Raw genomic sequence first — 21,904 nt, 5'->3', positions numbered from 1 at the left:
TCAGAAACATTAAAATAATAATATAATATTATTTTTTAAGAATATTTTTTAAGAATTAGATGAAAATATATTTAAGTTTTTATGTAGTTTGTTGATAGGTGCATTTTATGCACCTATTTTGCATGTTTATTTTCATCCTTTCATAGCATTCTACTTTATAATTCTTGCATTTAGTTAATTATTTGGGCAATTGTATATTTTATAAGAACGCATGGTACTTCACTATTTTTGATTTATTTTGCAGACATTTTGGAGCATAGAGTATGGAGAATGGAACTTGGAGCTTGGAGCATGGAGCTTTGGAGCATGAAAAGAAGATGTACCGGTCATGCCATGGAAGAGAACATGAAGACATAACCCGAGTCATCATTGCATTATCATCATAGCAAAGGACTACGTTTGAAACACAGTTCATGTCACACCGACATGGGTCGTGTTTATCATTTTTCATCTTATATTTGAGCAACATGACTCGTAGTGAAGTTATATTGAAGATGGAGCCAACAGTGAAGACTTATTGGACTTTTCGCAAAAAGCATGGGTCATGCCAAAAACACATGGTCAAGACAAATGGTCATGCCAAAAACACATGGGCAAAAGGTATGACCATGCTAAAAATGCATTGTGTTACACACCACTAAAGCGGAAACACGAGGCGTGGCAGTACAAAGGGTTTCATAGCAAAAGTTTAAAGACAACACCAACCATAGTATTAAAAATCATTACAAATTTACAACGGGTTGGAACAACTTTTAAAAGAAATTACAATGTAAATTGAAATACAACACATGCGAATGCTCCTAAAAGTGAAGTGTCCCTAACTGCCACTTACTCGATGATTCCTGAAAAAGCATGTAAAACGAGCATCAACTATAAAAATAGTTGGTGAGTACTCACAAGTTTAACAAAATAATATTGGTTCATGAATCGAAATCAAAGTTTTGATAAAAGTTTCCAATAATAAAAGTATATTGTTAAAAGGAGTAAATAAGTTTGTAAAAACAAAGTTCTTTGTCATCATGAGAGATAAAGTATGTTGCTCAAAAGAGATGCAACGTTCATATCCTCATGGGAAATAAAGTTTGATACTAAAATGGGTAAACAAGTTTCATTGCTACAAGGAGCAAATAAGTTTGTTACTATAAGAAGCAACCAAGTTTGTTGCTAAAACAAGTAAGTACTCCCTCCGTCCTATATTAATAGTCCATGTTTCCTTTTTGGTTTGTCCCAAAATAATTGTCTACTTCAAAAAATAACTATGTCTTTTACCATAATGCCCCTCATTATTAGTTAAATTACCATAAAATTAAATACAACTACCATAGAATTAAATGCAACATAAGGGTAAGACTATAATTTCATTTAATAAAGTTAATGGTAATTAATGTTTTCTTAAACCATGTGTTTTTTGTCTGTAGACTATTATTTTGGGACGGAGGGAGTATTTAGTAACAAAAGTTCGTTGTTATAATGAGAAACAAAGTTCATTGATATAATAAGAAACAAAGTTGATTGCTATAATTGATAAACGAGTTTATTGCTATAATGAGTAATGAGTTTCATTGCTAAAATAAGTATTCAATTTTCATTGGTAAAATAAGTATACAAGTGTCATTGCTAACATGGGAATACAAGTTTCGTATGTGCATAAAGAATAGTATGTGCATCAAGTTTCCATTCATGAGTTCACAACCCAAGCCTAATGACCGAATCGTGCCCTATTGACTACTATGTGTATCGCAAACATAGTGTATAAAATGGTAAAATGCACTCAAGCGAATCGTGCGAGTGAGGAGTTGTCTACCTCCTGATAGCGCTATCCATAATAACCATAGGCTCAAAAGAGTTAATGAGTTGTGTCTAGAGATTCCACGGACTTAACCGCGATACAATCCTCATGAATTAAAGTAACATACAGATACATACAAAATATAGCAACCAAGTTTCATACAAGTCAAAATAAATACAACAAACATATAAATAGTTTAGGACATGCTTTTTCACCCCAAAACATTTAAAAACTGAAAATAGGGGAGTGCGTGAATACTCACAATATGAAAAATATAGCAACCAAGTTTATACGAGTCAAATAAATACAATGAACATAAAAATTTTAGGATATGCTTTTCCACCCCAAAACATTGAAAAACCGAGAATAGGGGATTGGTGAACACTCACAATACGCTAAATATAACAACCAAGTTTATACGAGTTAAATAAATACAACGGATATAAATAGTTTAGGACATGCTTTTCCACCCCAAAACATTTAAAAACCGAAAATAGGGGAGTGGTGAATACTCACAATATGCATTGAGATGATGCAAATGGTGCCTTGACTACGCTCCACTCGTACCACAATCGATTCCTACAATAATGGTATTCGCTAGTGAGTCTCTAATCGAAATCTAACACTAGTATAGTTACTACTACAATATAATTATGCCAATAGTGTGTCAAAATTTAATATTGATAAGTTACAAATATTTTTCTATGAAAATTTAATTTCAATGAATCCATTGTTATATAACAATTTAAGTGGAAAATTCCCATTATTGAAATGCTAATATTTATCATTTTAGAGGTGTTCCAATGATTAAATATTCAAAACTAAATAAATTTAGTTCTAAACTTTCCCAAACTTTTAATTTCAGTTTTAATTGAAGTCAAAGACTTTAAGATAAATTTTCTTGAATTTTTGATTTGTCTAACTATTTTTCACCATTTAATTCCATGAATAATCATAAAATCATGGACAAATAGTAAATTATGATGAAAAATTCTTGTAAGTTTTGTGTAACTATTTTACAGTGTACATAATCTAGGAAAAATAGTAATATGTGTTTTCAAAAAGTTTAATACACTGTTTCTAATTTTTTTATATTTATTCTATAAAAATAGAAATAAATAGGTAACAGTTTCAAAAATTCACCAAACTTTTTTTACAGGTGTTATTACATACACTTAATCTGTGAAAAATATAAAAATGGGTTTCTAAACTGTTTAACCTATTTTTATGATTTTTGTGCATTTATTATAATAAAAATTGAAATAAATAGAAAACAGTTTCCAAAATTGCCCAAAATTTGTGAAACTCTTTTATTATACTTTTAGAAGCTGTGAAAAATATAAAATATACTTTTAAATTAGTTTTGCTATTTTTACTTGTTTAATCCTATTAAATAATCATTAATTGAATAATAATTATTAAACAGTTAAAGTAAATTACCAAATTTTTTGTACACTTCATTTACTGAGTAAATAATCTGGGAAAAATACCAAGTGTGGTTTTTATATATTGAAATCCGATTTTGTGTATTTAAGTGTATTTAATTTTAGAAATAGGAGAAAAATAGTATACAGAGGAGAAAAATCATAAACATTTTTATGTAGCCTCCTAATGTACTACAAGGTGTTCTGGTAAATGTTCATAATTTTTGGATGAGAAAAACTATTTTTCCTGTTTTTAGTCCATTATAAATACAAAAATGGGAGAAAAATAGGAATACATTATGAAAACTTCTGAAAATATTTTTCTAAGTCTTCCACAGAGAGTATAAGCTGCGAAAAGTGTTAGGTTTCCCTTTAACCTTCTCTAAAGTGGTTTTATGATTTATTAATTCCAAAAAAAAAAAGAAAATTCAAAAACATGATAAACAGTAACAAAAATCGATGAAATTTAATGTGAAGTCATTATTTAGCATAGGGGTCATCCACGAATTTAACTAGGATTTATAGACCTCAGAAACTATTTTATATGATTTATTGACCTATTTTGTTGAAATAATTATAATAATTCGAGAGAATTGAATTATTTTCTGGAAATTTATAGAGCATCTTATTTTATTGATGGGAATCTGGGAAAAATCGGAGTTGGTCAGAAAAGGAGTTTTAGATATTTATTTGAAAATAAATCCTTCATGAACATATTTGAAAGCTTTTAACAACATACTTTGATGATCTAGCATCAAAGCTTGAAGATCATCACATGCATGTTGGTTTAAAGATAATTCATGAGTTTGAAATGTTCAAAAATCGTTTTTGAAAGAAAACTTAGAGTTCATGTGGTGATTTTTACCCAAAACTTGTAGAAAAGTGCATTATGTTGATTTTGACTTAGGTTTTGGTCCTTAAATTTCACCATTAACAACATGCATGTAGTTTTTGGTCGAATTCCTACCACCATCATCATCATCATCAAAACTGAAGTAAATGAACATGCAAACATATTTTTCTAAGAGAAAGCTGTAGAAGAAGAAGGAAATGCAAGAAAAACCTTGAAAACATGGAGGAAAATGAAAGGAAATCGTGTTCTACCTTAATGAAATCCACTAGATGATGAATATTTTGAGCATCATGAGTGTTATTGGACTTGTTTTCTGGAAATTTTCGTGGTTCCTAGAGAGAGGAAGAGAGAAACGGAGTGGTGAAGGTAGAGAGAAGTGAGAGAAAATGAGAGAGAAAGTGGAGTGTGAGAGAGAAAGGAGTGATTATATATTTTGGGAAGAGGGGAGGTGTCTTGGGAAGAGGGTGGACGGTTTTGAGAGTATTTTTCCCTCTTTCCATTTTAATTTTATAAAAAATTTCAATTCTTTTATAAAAATATCAAACTTTTTATAAAATATACACCCTAACCAAGTTTTGCTCATGAAACCTTGATTTTTGACTTATAAATTAAGGGTATATGTTAATGACTTCAATTTTTATTTTCCTTGATTATATTTCCTTGAATTTAATTATTTTAAGATAATATTATAAGTTTCATAACTATTTTTATAAAATTCTTGATGTTAAACTTTATAAAATTTAGGTTTTAGGGCTTTTAGGGTTTTGGAGTTTAATAAACTTTGAATATCAAAATAAATTGAATATTTGAGACTTCAAATTATCTTATGGTATTATAACTCTTTTATAGTTATAAATAATGTTTGTAATTTATTTTTATCGGTTTATTGGCATTCTATGTAGTGATTCCGAGATTCAAGCGAAATTGAGGAATCAAGTATACTAGTCCTAGTCTTCAACTTTGACTTAAGTTTCTATGAGACTTTGAACTAACTTCTACTTCTAGGTCAAGTGCATGATGTGTGTATATGATTCATGAAATGTTGTTCGAGTCAAAGAGTGACCTGAATATGGATAGTCACTACAGTTAAGTAGTTGTAGAATTCACATACCAATGTGAAATCCAAGCACATTATCCATTTTCTCTATCTGTTTCCAAGATTCTACTAGGTTATAACTTAGCTTCTAGTTACTAAGTCTAATATGTGTAGTGCCTATACGTGCAACTAAGTTTATTCAAATCTAGAACCGACTCCAATTTTGACGGTTGTCACACATTGTCTCATGGAAAGCACGTGAGACTTAATAAAACAAGGGAATACATCATTTTGGAGAACTTCTGGCGATCTTGGGCAATTTTGGGAGATTTCTTGGAGCTTTTGAGAAGACCAAATCATTGCAAACACTTTTGATTTCATTTTAGTAAACATTCAACATTTCAATTCCATCTTTATTCTTGTTTGATTTGTTCTTAGCCATGTGTGGCTAAGAAACCCTGATTTCTAGTTCTTGTTCAAAAGATGTTGATTGCTTGACTTGAAGCATATGATTTGATGTTTGATTTGTTGATTCTGTTCTAGTGATTATGTTTTTGTTTAAACTAGAATCCTAGAATTTGATTTGTGTTTGATTGGCCACTTTCATGAATTGAATTTTTGTGTTGTTAATTAACTTTTAGGGCACCTAATTGTTCTATAAAGTTAATAATTGGTAACAAACACATATATCACATGTTTTCACACTTCCGAGCATATGAGAAGAAATGAAAGCTTGTATAAAACTTAACGCAATTTTTCAATACAATCTAAGAGCTTGTTTAGGTAGAATTAGTAAAGCTAAGTCTAGTCAAAGAGCGTGTTTTGGTTAGATAATTTGTCAAGCGACAGGTATTAGAGCATGTTAATATCTATCAGTACCAACTTAGAATATCAATCACGAATTACATCAAGTCATAATCAAGTTGAAAAAAAACATTGAGAACTAGAACTAGAACCATTCAATCAAATTGTTTACAAATTTATTTCATTTTGTGCATGATTTTAAAGTAGATTGTTATTTTATTATTTTACTTTTGCAAACAAAACCCCCTTTGTGACCAACGTACCTTATGCAAAGAGGTATAGACTTCTATCTCGTATCTCTGTGGTTCGACTTTGCTTGCTTTGTACTACTTTTTGGTGCATTAAAGTAGTGTATTTGGAGTCTGTTGTACCCCTATTATTTGTTGGGTTTGACACACCTAACATCTTCCCTAGTTTATACTACTTATTTCTTACATTGTTTTATGCAAGTATCGTACTAATAATGATAATTATCAACTATCAATAAAGTTTATATATGTTCTAATTGACCATCTAAATTTTATCTTTTTCTTTTAGAATTAAGTTTCTTTGTTAAGAATGTAAGTCTTTTTATAGAAATCAATAATGATACTATGTCATCTCTAACAAGCTGGTTTTGGTGTTGCTGACACTAACAAGGTTGGAAGAGAGTTGATAACTTCTTGAAAATGATAAGACAAGAGAGTTCATAGTAATACCTTCTGATACTTAAATTAGAACAATTTGGTTGTGGTATTACTACATGAATGAGCAAGAACAATTTTCTTAAATAGTTTTTGTTTTGAATTATTCTCCATTTTATAAGCATGTAACCTTACATGGACCAAGATATATCATACTGTTGCTAATATTTGTTTATAGGTGGAGCTTGCCCTAGTTTTGTGGCTTTTATTTTAAAATAATGTTGCCTTTAGTCATTTGTGTTAGATTTATAGGATTTAATTAGGGTTGCTGGGATTTATTGTCGATTAGGTCTACTCAGCTTATCCATGTTTTCCTATGGTACGTACATGCCACCTCTTGGTGATCGGTACCCGATTTTAGGGATAAGAGTAGGTTCAAACCTGGATCGATAGACTTGGACCGGTTAATGGGATTTTGTAGGACTGGAAACTGGACTGGTATATTAGGATCCGGTTGCTGTTCAGTTTCGGGTAAGGTATCGGGTTAAGTAGGTCTAGAATCAGAAAATCTGGAAACATTAAAGTGGGTTGAGTGGAACCAGGTAAAGTGGGTCTAGAACCAGAAAACCCGGGAAATCCGAAATTTTTTGGTAATTACTTAGTGGTTGAACTTTGAAAACTTTCAACTTTGATATCCCAACTTCAAGGGACTGTAAGTCATTGAATATTAAACCAAAAATGACAAAATTATAGTCTAAAACCAAGTACCAACTCTAAACTACAAGTTTCAAAAAACCTCATGTAATCCGAATTCAAACAAATTAGATATGCATTTTTAAAATTTCACAGATATTTCAATTCGGAGACGGGGTGGAAAGACTTTCGTGAGAAGAGATGGTAGGCTTGAACTAAACTCAGGGTATTGATAGCAAGAAGATTCGCAGTCAAACTATCCAGTCGAATTGCTAAGTTACAGCTACTCCTAGTGCGAAGAAAAAGAAAGAAAAAAAAGGGACAACAGTGTGTTGTGGTCGCGTACCCTTTGCACAGTGTTCTCTTCTGACTTTTAGACCTCCACTCCCTCTGCCACCATTCAATAGGCTTGACTTTCTAGCTTCTTCTTGCTTGAGCTGAGCACGTAAGCCAAGCCTTCACTTACTTATTCGTAGACTTTTCTAAAGCTGAAAAAAAAAGAAAATTCACAACATTGATATCCTAACATTGGGGGACTGTAAGTCAGTGAATATGAAAGCAAAGTGACAAAATTATAGTCTAAAATTATGTACACACTCTAAAATACATGTTACAAAAAACCTCATGATAATTCAACTTCAAACGAATTAAATATGCATTTTTAAAATTTCCCAAAATATAAAAATAAAGCTAAAAAACAGAAAAATCACAGCTTTGATATCTCGACTTTGGGGGATTGTAAGTTAATGAATATGAAACGAAAAATGGAAAAATTATAGTCTAAAATCATGTAAAAACTCTAGAAATTTTTTTAAAAAAAATGCATGCTATTTTGAGTTCAAATGAATTAGATATGCATGTTCTAAAACATTCACATAATACAAAAAAAAAAATGAAAAACATAAAATGTCTTAGCTTTGATATCCTGAGTTTGAGGGAGTGTAAGTCAATGAATATTAACTCAAAAATGAAAAAATTATAGTCTAAAAGCATGTACAAACTATAAAATAGACTCTAGAGAAAACCTCATGCCAATCCGAGTTCAAACGAATGAGATATGCATGTTTTAAACTTTCGATAGAAACCGGTTCCGACCCCTAAAACCGGTTTTGGTTCCTAAAACGGTTCTGGTTCTTAAACTCGGTTTACCCGGACCAAAAGGACCTGAAACCAGATTACCCAAAACCCAGGTAAATCCATTCTTTATACCTAGGACCCAAACCGATTCTATATATTATGGTTCTAATGGTTCCGGTTCTGGTCTGATTTTCCGGTTCTACATATCATCCCTACCCGATTTTTTTGTATCCTGCCAGAGTTTGTCCTTTTAATGTTCTATCTGGGTTTTAGGGGTCGGGCCCCCATTTATCCTTCAATTTGGATAGCAATACTATGCAAGTATTGATTGGTATTTAGACTTGTGAGTTAGCCACGCACCATTTACGTCGAGTGATATTTCTCCTATATTTTTCCCTGCCTTATCTTGTCAAACTATGTAACTACCGGTATAGTTTCCTAGGTTATAAGTGCTCTACTTATAACCTTTTTTTATCTTTCCTTGTTCCTTTGCTTGTTTCCTCCTTTCTTGCTTTTTTCCTTTCAGTGAGAAAGTTTCGCTTCCTTATCTTCCTGGTCCCATGGTTGACATTGACTCTCCTCCTCATGGTAAAATCAGTGTACATATGTAGTTTTTCGAGGTTAGTTTATGTATTCTACATACCCCCTTTTTTGTTAGGTTATTATGCATAACTCGACCCATATTTCCCAACTGAAGCATAACAAGGTTTTTCAAATCCTATTTTCTTTGAATTAATTTGTTTTCTTCTAGTGTTGAAACCACCGCAGAATCCTTTCTCATAAATCAATTCAAGAATTCATGGAAAATTTTCAATAATGCTCCTAATGATACCATGAACTTTCAAGATTCCATGACTAGGATTTCGAATTTGACTTGAAAGACTTTGAGGTTCCAAGAGCTTATTAATGTTGTGACTAGTATGAGTCATTACTATTGTCGCTTGAATTGTGTCCCAACATTATCCATAAAAAATTCAAGTAAGTTCTAACTATAATGCATATGCACTTTTATGTGACGTTTGTTTTGAATTTTCACTAAGATGTATGAAATTTCTTGTAGGTGGTAAGCGTATTTAAATTTGGTTGAGAGATTTTTAAGATGGAATGTTATAGGGAATGTTAGTTACAAATGACAATATTGTGAATGTTACCATTTTACCTCTAATAAACCATGATGTTGATATGAGGATTAGAGTTCTATAAACAATATCCTCATGATCTTTTTGATTCTGATTATCATAAGGAAAATTCTCATCGATTGGGTGGAGGAGACTTTAGAGGACTGAGTGATAATAGAGTTGATTGTTTCTTTGAATGGGTGGGGAAGGTTGAGACGACCATGTGGTTGAGGATGATGGTGTTCATAAACATGTCGAGTAGATAAGGATGAAGATTTGTACCTTTCTACTCTTTCTAGTCACAAGGGTCTTACTTCTTCGAAACACCTTACATGGGTGTGACATGTAGACCTTAATATTTTTAATTCTTTTACTCATACTTTGATCCAACACAATGAAGGTTTGAAATTGTTTACCATACCTTTGCCTGTGTCTGATGCTATCGTCCATGTTGGCTTTGATAATGATGGTCATAATAATGGTATTTATTAACCACCTTGGGTCGTTTATCTGGATGATAATCAAATACATGAGGCACTTTTTTTTAATTATTTGATAATGTGATCACTTTGGGTACTTAGGGCCATGTTGCCCAAAATTAATTTGAATTAATCTCTAATTAATTATTAATTAAATAATATGATTTCTAATTAATATTTTATTTTCATAATACATTAATAAACAATTTATTTAATTTATTATTCACATAATAAATTAATGTCTCTCTAAAGTCATCCTGTCCAATTGCTAGGTTTGAGAGCAACCCAAAAAGACTGTGCTACTATCAATTCAAGTTTATACCAATAATAGTTATGGGTTTAGACACCCAATCCAATAATCTCCCACTTGGATAAGTCAATGACAATAATTTCCAGTATAACTTCCAAACTGATAAGCTAATTGTAGCTTCCAAAGGATGATGTTGAACTCTGACCCGGTCAGTTATGTTTCCTAAGATAAATGATCAAATATCCATCCGTTCTACAAGATATCGTACGGACATGAGACATGGATTATAATCAATCTCATTTTTCCAAAAATTTGTTTCCTAATTTCTGATTTGTGATGACGACATAAGACTTCTAATTGAATACATCAATTTATTCTTGGCTAGGCCTAACACTTATAACTCAACACGAAATCACCGAGGGGCCCAAAGATATCACTTTTTCCGTTAGGGAAAAAGGAACAAATAAACTTTGACTTATATTCTTGCACTATTTACTCATCAAATCATGCATAACAACACGTTTTATAACATCAAGTTACTGATGTGTTTATGTATTAACAATGCACAACTGACTTGTAAATCCTAACTCATATAACTCCGTTTTAAAAATATAATATATTATTGTCTCAAAATTACTTGTGATAAAATCCATGAAGTAATTCTCTGAGCGTGGGTATAACCAATACTCAAAATCCCCATTTTCTAAGTACCCATGAACATTGTAGCAACCATTACATTGTCTAATCTCCATAGATAATCTACAACTTAATTCATGACAGCCTTAATTCACTACTTACTTCCAAAAGTATGAGCGACTATTGAATTTCGAATAATAAAATTCTTCAGGAAGTAAAACATGCAAAGTGAAACACAATATTAACCTAATTAACTATGGTCTCAAAATTATTGACTATAAATAAAACTTTTATTATTTAATCACCATAATAATTAAGACTTTATTCATTGTATAATGTTTCGATTAATTAACTAAACACTTGAATTATACATTAGTCATGCCATGTTATGAACATGCATACTATGTTTCTCTATGGTCCTTCCTTTGTGAACAGATCGATTGGACACTATTCCAATGATGCTCATTTCATAATTCTAAATTCTTGTCACTACTTGAAATGTGTTAAAATTCTAACCTTACATGCATTGTCCTTATGTGATGTCGAGGCTTCAAAGTCGCAAAGACTTAGCCAAAAACATTACAGAATGTTCCATTGGAATTTATTTACTAAAAACAATTTTATGGTAATGAATTCTCAAATTCAAGGTATACTCGTTGAACATATTTTTTGCATTAAAGCTTCCAAATCATATATAGATTTTAATAATTAACTGCCGCTATCGAAACATTTCCATATTCCCATATCACCATCAATTTTGATCAAGAATCATCTCAATCCAGAATCATGTCAATATAGTCCGTCCAAACTAATACCACACTTCCAACTGTCCACAAGCAACCAATCTTCAGAAAACCTTAGAATGTTCTTAATAGTTGTTTAACAACTCAATTCACACAAAATTCTAGTCCTTTTCCCCTCTCAATGCGCAAGACATTTGGAAAAATCAGAACAAATAATTATTATAGCGTATGTAACTCCTATATCTGAAGCATATGAGACTCGATTCATTATGTCCACTACTAGAAAAACCGCTTTTCACGACGCACAATGCGTGTCGTAAAAAACTCAGATGATGCACAAATATGCGTCAAGGAAGACCCTGTCATAACGAGAGATGACGCGCATTTACGACATGCAATACGTATCATTAAAACCCATGTCAAGAAAGACTATGTCATAAATGAAGATGATACACATTTTTGCATATTGTAAATTTAAATGTTTAAAAAAATATATTTATATATTTATTAATTTTTAAATTAAATTTGCATTTAATGTCTCATAATAGAAATAAAATACCATATGCAAAAAATACAATCCATTGGATAAAATTTAATGTCATACAATTCTATTTCTTACAATATATAAATTTGCATTCATCTAATCTACTTTGTATTTCATACAAAAAATCTATTTCATGCGGCTTCTTCCATTTCCTTTATCACCATCGGTCAACCTTCCATCATCCAACATTTGAAGCAAATTATGTGTAATGCTATGTACAATGCTAGCAAATCCAAATTTAAACATAGAGATATTCATACATGTCCCATAAACTGCTCTCCATACACTTTAGAAGATTTTGGAGCTCCTTTTAAGGCGAGTCCTCTGAATGTGTTCACCTTCACAAATAAAGACTTGATAACTTGAACATAATGCATGGCAAAAGAAATTGTTCAGGAAACAAAGAAATGATGCATGTTTTTTAAATATGTCACATACATCTAGTGGGTCCAAGGACAATATGTGTTCCACAGGTGACCATGTCTCAAGGTTCATCAAGTGACTATATTTTTAGGGTAGCATTAAGCCTATCCATGATAACTTTAATATCCATAGGTAAATACTTGATATGCCTCACTTTTTGCATATGTAAGTATGATGATATGCCCATCCATGTATCAAGGTTCATCAAGTTGAACCTTGAGATGTCACATGAAAATGGCAACATTTCCTTAAGTCCATGATTTTCCTATTTTGTCATTCTTAAAGGGTATTTTTGACATTGATTGAAAGTAAACACTTGTATTAAATTACAACTTACAAAAAACTACAAATTAGGAATCAGACAAATGAGATGACATGAAAATAAAACGTACCTGATGAATGTTGAGTTCATTAAGGTGAATCTAGGCATATGCTTTGTCTTTAGCCAAAGCAGTGATATCACTATCAAATCATAAAAACAAACAACACAATATCACATATATTTAATTTAATCATGACATTACAACATAATTTATTATTATTAATAATAATAACTAGAAGAGAGGCCCACGCTACGCATGGGTCAGTGCTTATTCATCTACTATGACGGGTATTTTTGTCCAAAATTGTTTATGATCCACACACCAGATTATAGATATAGCTATCAACATCTTCCTTTTCACATTGTAATTGGAGAGAAGTTTCATGATGATAGGCTAATTAAGCCATTTAGATTGCTTACTGAAGGCTTTGCAACCCAATGAAGAACACCTTGTACATAGAAAAAAAATGTTTATGAATAAATATCATGAACCTAATAAAGAACACCTTGTACATAGAATTTTTTTTTTAATATATATCATGAAAGAAAAGAAGTTAAAATAATATTAAAAGTTGCCTTTGCTTTTGTCTTTCTGCATGGATCATATTTTTTACTCCAAACAATCATTTAATAGCTTCAATATACTGTAGTGGATGTTTAAATTGACATTAGAAAGTGATTATATAATAGTGAATCAAAATAAAATTAAGGAAAGTAATGAAAGTGTTTATTTAATGACTAAATGCCAAATACACAAGTGATTATTGTCGTTTCATGTAAGTGCTTTCAAGATTATATCCACACCCCCCAATAGAAATATTGTATATGTATTGGTTTTTTTAAGGATTAACTGATTGATTTGGTTGGAAAATGGATGGATTTTGATGAAATGGAGATTGAAGTCTTGCAACATAGCTTCTAGCATCCAAACCATTTATTAAATATAAGCAAATAGTTATGAAACTTGCAATTAAACATAAATATCAAAAAATTCAACAATGTGTTGATCTCAGTTTTGTTACCGATTGATTTGGGGTAAAGTTTTTGAAGATCTTCTACTATCATCTGATAAAGAAAAGGACAAAAGACATTACAACGAAGTATTAGTTATAGACATTAACTAATTTTGGAGCAAAGTAGGTTGTACTCAGGGCAGTCCAAGACTTACAAAGTAAAAATATAGATAATAATAGGAGAAAAATTGAAAGATAATGAGAAATGTATACACCAACCCTCAGATTTTTAAAATCAATATAAAAAAGATCCTTCACATGGTCTTCATGCTAACCACCGATTCTTTATATGAGGAACACATACAACCCGTAATGATGGTTGCAACATTGTACTTTTAATATAGTGAATAGAACTTTTATAAGTTATGTAAAAGGGTAAGAATGTCTTTTTGAAATTTTATAGTTTCATGACAATAAAAGATCCAAAAGGTTTATATTTATATCTATATAACATTACCTATGCTGAAAACTCTTTGGATTGCACAAGGAAATCCCGTATGAGGTTCTTAAATGTAGAAAGGTCGGATCTTGACTCAAATAGTCCATTCACAAACTTCGCAACCTGAGAGAATTACATTACATCCATCCATCAGATATCTAAATATGACATAAACAAACAAACATCACTTGCAATTGTAGTTTTTATCATACTCCTATACTACATTACCAAAATAAATTACCACGCATTTCACTCATAGATTTAACCAACTGCATTCCATCCTACCTGCATTCCCCCCAAAAATGAAAAAGAACCACGTGCATGCCTACGCTTGCTGTTTGAAGGAGGACTCTTTTTCCTACTTATGGAAGTCAACATAGATTGAAAAGCTCCAGAAATGATAGAAGCAAACCTAAGTGTCATCAACATCAGTATTCATTCATTCAACCGATGATAGATAGATATATAGTCTTGGAAGAAAAAAAGAATGAAAAATACTTTTTCTCTAGTTCCCATAGCTCAGGAAATGCATGACGCATCTTTGTGGACAATAGGGATATGGAAGAGAGTTAGTTACTCACAGAAAGTGATTCAGGATCTGCACTCTGCAACACTTATTCCCACTACAACAGGGTCAATCAGATACTCAACAACCTTACATTATTAAACATTAATAACTATAAGCATGGAGAATCTTTTAAACAACTAAAACAGAAATGAAAACTTTAAGTTTTCTCATAATCAGAACAAAAACAGAAAATCATGTATACAAATACCTCTTTCCCAAAATGACGCTGAAAGAATCCAGCAAGTGGATGAAATGTATGTATATTACCTTTCTTGAGGGTTGGACGTATTTTTCTTCCAAAAAATTGTCTCTAGAAGAATTTGGAACTGCAACAAACCCAATAAACTTTGTAATCACAAATCTTCTACTTCTGACACAAATCAATAAATAGGATAAAGAGTTGTCTTAAATCATTAACTGAGCATCATCAAGAATATTATATGAGAATGTAGGATCAGAATAAGATCTGGCATGCGACTAACGCACCTTTGATTAAGTGGAATGAAAACTACTTTGGATAAGTGCAATTGGGTTAGAAGGTATCTGCAATCAATCATGAGTTATAGTCACGAATAAAGGATATGAAATCAAGTACATGTTTGGAGATATTCATATTTCATAATTCATACCAGTACTCTCTCACAAACATCCCGTTGTTTGGATATGGATACGAAATAGTTGACGCGTCCCAAAAAGGCTCAGTCAATGACCTAGAGGATTGTAGTGGCTACTGGGGGAACTATTTGAGCCTCTTCTAAGACCCAACAAAAAGCGGAAAAATAACAGAGGTCTGGTGTTTAGCTTATTTGTTATCTAGAGAGAAATAGAGAAAAATAACAAAGATTTTAGTGATGGCCTTACAAAAATAAAAATCAACAACATGGTCTTCCTCCTCTTCCCATTTACTCTCTATTTTTCTAAACCAACGTAAGAAGAAAGCAACCTATTACAATATTGATTCCATTTCTTGCTTCTCCTCACCACATTGCTGAAAACAAAACTTATTAAATTAAGGATTTTATGTTCTATAAACCAAATCAAGAAGAAAGAAACAACTCTGATAAACTTCATGTAAGAAAAATAGAAAAATAATATATACCTTTTTTAAAGGAACCATGTTTGGGATACTCACACTTCCGGTTCGAAGATGGGTTTCAAGAATATGGAAGCTTATGGTGGTAGGAGTGTGAAGCAGCGGTGTGATTTTAACAGTGGTGTGTATCTGTGATTGCAACCCAGAGAGGAAGGGGTGTGGTGGCTGAGCGATGTTAATAGAGAATAATGATGACAGAAGGTGGCGGTGGACCTGGTGGTGCATTGTAGGTGCCGTATAGTCTGGTGGATGAGTTGGTGGCAGTGTTCATTGTGGCGGAAGGACTAGGGTTTCTAGAGTGAGACGAAATGGGAAATTGGGGTAAATGTCTGCAGAAGGAAGCATGTAATCAAGATCTTTGAAGAAGTGTGTCTAGAAGGAAGCAGGTCAAGGAATAGTGCAAGAAAACTGCTGGCGAGTATTCTCAGGAACAACAGAGATGAAGCAGGTGAAATCATAGCAGAGATGAAGTAGATGGATGGAAATTAGAAGCCCTTTTTCTTGATTGAGATGATGAAGTTGATAGATGGAGACGAAATCGTAACCTTGGACCTTTGATTGAGAAGTTGCACAACAGTGTGAGGAGAATGAAAGATGCATGAAAACACTTAGGGCAGGGAGGGTAGCGGGCTTTTCTAATTTTTTTTGGCTTTTCTTTTCCCGCTTGTAACTAAGGAACGCGCGTTCATTAAAATTATAAAGCGACACCTACAGAGGACGCACATTTAAGATACAGCGCCCTCCGTGTTTTTAATTTTTTTTTCTTACGACACTCATTTAAAGGCACGCAATAATGCGTGACCTAAATCCTTAAATTTTCTGAAGAGATGACACTTTTCTAATGTCACTCTCGTTTGCGTAACATAAATTAATGAGTGTCGTGGTTTGTGTGTCGTAAAAGGCTGTTTTCTAGTAGTGGTCGTACATAAGGACCTTATATCTCTTGCTATAATATTTTCATATAATGAATTTTCTATGTTGAATCATTTCAACATGATATTCATATATGTCCAAGAAAAAGTTATATTAAACCCTTGAATCTAATCTTTTAGATTTGAAACGAAGTTTGAGTGCCCTCTCTCTTAAGTCTATCATAGAGAAACAATTCCCAAACTTTAAAAAACTTTGTTCCCTACAGATAGTATTGCCAACGAACACAATACTAACATCACAATTACACTCCCATTATGTTAACAATTATGATACCACTAGGTATGACATGTACTCGGAAATCAACTGGACTTTTCGAAATGAATGTTTTTGAATTTCTTACTAAAGTGAAGATTTCTGACACGTGATGCTTCGATAAGTCTTCAACTAGACTTTTTAAGCTTATACAAGTTCATTGGATAGCTTACATGTGTGTTTAAACCCTTTCAAAACTTGTAGATATATGTATTGAAAGTTCAAACAAATCTTTTCCATTTCTCACAATTCAAAATGAAGAGGGATGTGGTAATCATATTATGAATTTAAGAACGCAATTAACATAACCACTTACCATGTTGATCTTTATTAGATCTTTAAAATCTACTAAAGAAGCTGATTTCTCATAACTATTTCATAAATTAGAGCGAAACCTTTTTCCACCTAGATTTTATGGTGTGTACGTTCCCATCCATGTGAATCTATCATTTCCAACCTACAATCAATAAAATAAGGTTAACTACAAAAAAAATATTCAAATTTAGCTTTCCTTCATGGACTAAACTTCGTTCTTCTGAATTTCTTGCCCTCTGGTAGCACAAGGGCCTACCAGTGCTTCCGTGTTGTTAAGCAACTCACCCATATTGATCAACATACTTTTACTGACCAACGTGATTTGCTTTTTGAAGTCAAAAGAGAACCATCGAACTCATAAGCATTGCCAACTTAACTGGAAGTACCACAAAAACAAGAATGTGTGAACTTAACATGATAGGTTGCCAAGCTCAGGTCGTGTGCTAGTAGAAACTCTCAAGATCAATAAGACTCCCACTGACTTCTTGACATATAAGTTTCTGTCTCAAGGAATATGCCCTGAGGAGCTAAACCAAATATTCAAAAATACATGTGGATTCACAACAAGAAAACACTTCATAGAATTGGGCTTAGTTTATCCATTGTTTTAACCAAAACATCACAACTTCTAAAAAAACATTATTACTCCGCATTTTATGAGGTGTTATAAACGTACTTATTATGAAATAAGTTTTCAAGATACGATCTGTAGGAACTTGAGCATGGCTCTAAAAATTGATTGGAAACGAAGTATGTGTCATCTCTCAATTGAACCAATTCAAAAATATTTGATTCCTCTTCTTAGTCATACAATTGCACAAAGATCTTCTTCAAAGATTAATTGTGATATATTCCACAATCATTAAGATGATCATAAAATATGATGCTACAGTACTCTCCTTTCCTTTTAGATTGGAGAAACTTTTATCTTTCTACCTGACAAATTCTTCTTATCCGTTCTGCTACTCTTTGAATCTTTTCAAAGTATCAGATTATGCTTAATCTTAGAAATACAACCATATTTATTGAGACATCGTTAAATCATGGTGAATAGAGTTTTCATCCTTTGTGTTGGATATGAATAGTCAACATCAACGTGTACTAGATCCATTAGTCCTTCACTTGACTCACATCAATATGTGATTAATGAATTAGTGATAATTTTCCAATGATCAAGATTCTCATACATCACACAATTCAAATTGCTTGACTCCAAGTTTCTATCTAATTGATACTTGGGTGATGAGAATTCTTTATCACTTAGTTAATTATGACAATACCACAAGCGATATAACAAGAATCAAATCCACAATTAACATTGCTAACATTAGAAATGTAATCAACACTTTCCTAAATGCCATTGAAAGGAAATATAAAGTAAACCAACTAAATAAACCAAAGCTTTACTTTTATTGATAATAAATGAAAATTTTGGAACTTGTCCTTAAAATGCATAAAATGAAAACTATGTTTCTAGACATCTCCTGAGGAATCTATTAAATTATCCTAGCTCCTTATTAGTAGTTGTGACAACCCGATATTTCGAATCAATATAATGACCTAAAAAGTCAAGAATTGTAATCTCTTTTGATATAATGAAATTATCGTCAAAAATAAAATGTTCAAAAGTCTATACTGGATTGCATAAATGATAGATATCGTATCAAGGGTTTCAGAAATATAAAGAACACTAAAATTCGAGTTATAACGAAGAAGTTATGACCAACCTAAGATTCATAGCAAAACCGTCAATACTGTTAAACGTAAAACGTGAAGTTTCAATACAATAAATTTTAGCCTTATGTATCTAAAGGAAAATTGTAGATATCATTAAACCATAAATGTACGTGAAAAGAATGTCCAAGTCCGACTTCGTATGAGGAAGTTATGATTTTTCCGAGTTTTGGATATAACGGTAGACAACTAAAAACTCAAATTTGAGATTGAGAGAATTTTGGCCGAAACAACCTAAATGAGAATCGAATATCTCAACAATAGTAGTGCAACGGTAAAAATTCTGACGAAAACGGACGTCGGATGAAGAAGTTATGGATTTATGACGAAGTTTTTGTGTCCCGGCCTGTTAAAAATAATTAATTAAAATTAAAGTCAAAATTAGCCAACGAAATATAAATGAGAGTTGTAGAGCATATTCTCACCTACGCGTGCATATATAGAACGTCGAATACGAAGCTTGTACGCGGAAGTTACATATTTTACTAGTTCTAGGCACAAAATCTGAGGCTGTCAGGCTAGCCACGATGTGGCATAGATGACCACGACGTGGTACTGTGACTGATGGGTGCCAGGGTTGTCAGTATACGACTTGTCCATGGAAGAGGATAAGATCAACTCCACGACGTGGTGCCCAAAAATAGGGCTATAAATAGAAGCCGATGGTTTCAGGTTTAGGTGCTCATTTCTTCTCTTTCTCGTGCTGAAGCTCTACGTTTAAAACCTCGAAACCATCCCAAAGCCATGGTCTTTACATCCAAGTTCCGAAGGAAGGTTTTAAGCTCTCGAGATTCCCGAGAATCCCGAAAAAAATCAGTTTTCACTGGTCGTAGTTCTGCTCGATTTTCGTCTCACCTTCCTCAATCTATCAAGTGAATTCATACCGCTTAATCAACCTTTTTAAATGATTTTAAATGCTTTTATGAGGGGGGAATACAATTTGAAACATTATAGTTATTATATCAATCACATGTGATTAATAACTATTAAACAAATGGATTTACTATGCTTTTAACTGTTTTATCAATCAAACTACTCCAAACTGTTTATCAAACTCTTCTACATGTTAAACTCTTTACCAAACTTACTTTTATATGCCAAACTTTTCTTTTACAGCTTTCAAACTTATATATTGTCAAAATCATGTCTAATACATATATAGTTATGTAAGTATGGTTCGAAGGACTTAGGAATGACAACTCACTTTAATTCTTGTTCCTTGTTTGGTTATGGACTTAGAGTACCCTGTTGTTTATCTGAGTGTCGTTGGATCCTTAGTCATATATTATGTATATATGTATTGATATAAATGCTTTTATCTCAATTCAATACATTCAGTCATACAAACAATTCTACTAGTAAACTATAATAGGTATAGTTTACGGATATACTACTCATTACTTGTAGTTCAATGAAGCATGCAAAGAGTCAATTCATTCATGAATCAATACTTACTATTATGAGAAACTATACAACTATACTATGATGAGAAACTAAGAAAACTTACTATTTTGAGAATCTATACAATGATACTATTAAGACAAACTATACAAACATACTATGAAGAGAATTAGATAGAGAATACTATAACGAGAAACAATACAATCACTACACTAGTACATACAATACATATACAAATATACTATAACATAAATGTGAACCACTGTTTCGGGGCATGTCATCACTGCCATGGCTCGATTTGTATCCAGAGTCTCCTGGAGGGAGAGCGTGATTTTGCGTATAGATCTATACTGGATTGACTATCCTACACCTTGCTGCTAGTTATAGTGGGACTTGCAGGTCTTCGGGTGCCAAATGTCATTACTTCCGACGTCTTTCATCGTCGTGTTTATAGTCGATAGTATGGTACTATCAAATCACATTATACCTTGATAAAAATCTGGTTTAAGGTAGTTAGTACAACAGTAGTTACTATAATACAACACTACAGTACTACATTATTTTCCCTTTTGCATTCACTTTGTGATCATTTCACATAAACGATAATGTATAAACTATATTTTGTTAATGATAGTTACACTTGGGAAAATTACACACTTTTACAAGAAACGAACATACAAAACAGTCGGGCCTTGGTAGAAGGCTACTTTTAGTAGAAAATATTGGATTTTCTTGGAGTTACAAACATTTACAAACATTTACGAACATTAACATACTTTTACTACAACATTTACAAGCTCATACTTCAAACAGTGTTACAAACATTTTGATACAAACAACGACACTAAATACTTATGAACTCACCAGCTTTAAAGCTGATAAACTCTTTTAAATGACTTGTATTCTCAGGTCATCTGTAGACAGGTACCGATGCCAGCCTTTGAGAAGATGGAGCGCATTCAAGACTCATCTTTTATTTTGATTTACATTTTTGGTGTCTTATAAACTACAGAACACACTTGTATTAAATTATATTATTAATGCAATGGATGATGTTGTTTGCTTGTTTATTATTATTATGTGTTATGATACTGTACATGACATCCTCCACCCCCGAACGTTTCTGCCATTCCGATTTTGGGGTGTGACAGATTGGTATCGGAGCATTGTTTATAGTGAATTGAGTATATCAACCCATAAAAGATATACAAACTATAAACACAATGGGATTAAAATACTCTGACCAAGCGTTTATACTTTTAAATAGTAAAATATTTAACTAGGTATACATACATGCATTCATACTAAAATCAGTGTCACTAGGACGTAACAAAAGTATTAC

The sequence above is a fragment of the Lactuca sativa genome, chromosome 3 (assembly GCF_002870075.4).
Source record: "Lactuca sativa cultivar Salinas chromosome 3, Lsat_Salinas_v11, whole genome shotgun sequence".
Lineage (NCBI taxonomy): Eukaryota > Viridiplantae > Streptophyta > Magnoliopsida > Asterales > Asteraceae > Lactuca > Lactuca sativa.
Note: the sequence above shows the minus strand (reverse complement) of the source record.